General features: G+C 41.5%; 1 non-coding gene across 1 annotated transcript; it reads right to left on the reverse strand.

Moving 5' to 3' along the window:
* Positions 1–437: 437 nt before the first annotated feature.
* Positions 438–544, reverse strand: LOC125494504 (small nucleolar RNA R71). The gene has a single exon (XR_007270751.1). It is a non-coding gene; the product is annotated as a small nucleolar RNA R71 (small nucleolar RNA).
* Positions 545–2,622: the final 2,078 nt, after the last annotated feature.

Below are 2,622 nucleotides of genomic sequence, written 5' to 3' on the forward strand. Positions count from 1 at the left end.
AATCCTTTGGATTCTGACTCTGATTCTACCAGCATTGTTTCTGTTGCTCCACCAGAATCAGAGATGGCTCGGAGGCTTACTGATTTTTCCCAACCCTCTTTGGCTGAACTTCCCAGAAGCAATCAAATGCCTGAAATCGAAGCTGTAAATTTCGAGATCAAACCTGCATTGCTAAACATGATCGAAAGAAAACGATTTGGTGGTGGACCTAATGAAGACCCCAATCTTCATTATCAAGATTTCTGCCAATATTGCTCTACCATTAAGCAGCAGGGAGTGACACAAGATCAGATTCGGGAGATTTTTTTCCATTTTCACTTCGAGACAAGGCAAATATGTGGTACAATGGGATTAATCGAGCCACTCTTGGATCACTGATTGGAATACCTTGGCTCTAGCTTTCTACAAAAAGTACTAACCCTCCAGAGAAGACTGCTAGGTTGCGTAGTCAGATTACAAACTTCACCCAAGGGACTGATGAGTCTTTACATGAGGCATGGGAAAGATTTAAAGATCTTCAGAGAGAATGTCCCCATCACGGTCTACAAAAATGGTTCCTAGTTCAGGGATTCTACAATGGTTTGGGGAACAACTCGAGACTTATCCTTGACTCTGCAGCAAATGGGAGATTCATGAAACTAGAAATTGATGCTGCACATGATTTGATCGAGGAGATGGCTATCCACAACTCTCAATATGGTAATCCTCGAGGACTAGCTAACAAGGGTGGGAAGCATGAGATAGATTCTATATCCCTATTAGCTGCACAGATGGATGCAATCAGCAATAAGCTTGACAATATGCAACTCTCCTCTCCTGCAAGTGTTGCTGCTTTGGGTACTACATCCGTGATTTTGTGTGATAATTGTGGTACAGTTGGACATTGGGCACAAGAGTGTCGGAGTTCCCTCGAACAAGTTAATGCCTTTCAAACATATCAGTCGAACAACCCATACTCCAACACATACAATCCAGGGTTGAGAAATCATCCTAACTTGTCTTACAAGAGCACTAATGTCCTAAATCCTCCTGCACCACAACCACAAGCACAACAATTGAACCAGAGGTACTACCAACAACCGTCCCAACACCCTCCTGGTTTCTCTAGACCACCTTTCAACCCATCTCAACAAGCACCTCCTGTCGATCCAATGATGGTTGAGATGAGGAACATGATGCTACAAATGCAAAAGGATCGACAAGCTGACAAGGCACAAATTGAGTCCATTATAGCTCACAATAAGATGTTGGAGAATCAGTTGGCGCAATTGGCTACTTCGAACTCTACTCGCCAACAAGGTGCCCTTCCAGCACAACCAGTTCAGCCTACAGATTCGGCAAATGCCATCACTCTCCGCAGTGGTTCTCACTATAATGGACCACCCATGCCTATTGATGATACTTTGAGTGTGAAAAATGATGAGGAACAGGTCCCAGCTGAAGCTCAAAATGACAAGGAGAACTCTCAGCAAGCCACCGAACATGAAGAGACCAATGAAGCCAAAAAGCCTGCTATTGAGGTTCCTCCTATCAAACTTCCTTTCCCCAATCGACACCTAAAGAGTAAGCTGGACAAGCAATTTGGTAAGTTTTTGGAAGTCGTCAAGAATCTTCAGGTAACAGTTCCTTTCACGGAATTAATTACTCAAGTGCCTGCTTATGCTAAATTTATGAAAGATATCTTGACTAGGAAAAGGGCTTTTAACGAGGTGGAGACAGTTGCTTTTACTGAAGAATGTAGTGCCATTTTACAAAATAAATCTCCACCAAAATTAAAAGACCCCGGTAGTTTCTCTATACCTTGTCACATTGGTAGTTTGTTCATTGACAAAGCTTTATGTGATTTGGGGGTTAGTGTGAGTGTTATGCCATTGTCTGTGTCCTCCAAATTGAATATGGGAAGTTTGAAAGTTACCAATATTACTCTACAAATGGCTGACCGTTCTGTTAAATACCCCTAGGTATTTTAGAGGATGTACCTGTTAGAGTAGGTAAATTTTTTTATTCCCGTGGACTTTGTTGTACTTGATATGGAGGAAGATAGGCAAATTCCAATCATTTTGGGTAGGCCATTCCTTCACACTGCAGGTGCCGTCATTGATGTGAAAAATGGTAAGCTTACACTATCTGTTGGAGATGATGAGGTCACTTTTAATCTAAGCACTGCTTTGAAAAGTCCTATGCTAGAGGAAAAGTGTTGGAGTATTGATGTGGTTGATGTAATTTGCCATGATAACATGCCCCAAGCTCTCTATAGAGACCCTTGGAGGCGGTACTTTGTCTTGAGTCTTCCACAGGTGATGGCAGTATATGGAGCAATGAGGTAGCTGCTATTGAGAAGATGCTCGAAAGTGAAGAATTCGACCTTGATGGATGCCAACAGGTAAAGAGGTTCGATCGATCTGTGTGTAATGTAGAGGTAAACGGTCGTGCGGGACCTGCATAAACCAGCGCTATTCGGGAGGCAACCCGAATCTCTAACTCTTTTTTTTACTTTTACTCTTCATTTCTAAACAAAAGAAAAGAACAAAAATATTTGCATATTGAATTTACTTGAATTCAATTTATTTTTATTTTTGTGTTTTTGAATTCACTTGAATTCGTTTCTTTTTTTTTTTAGTT

Source organism: Beta vulgaris, chromosome 1 (genome assembly GCF_026745355.1).
Source record: "Beta vulgaris subsp. vulgaris cultivar EL10 chromosome 1, EL10.2, whole genome shotgun sequence".
NCBI classification, from domain to species: Eukaryota; Viridiplantae; Streptophyta; class Magnoliopsida; order Caryophyllales; family Amaranthaceae; genus Beta; species Beta vulgaris.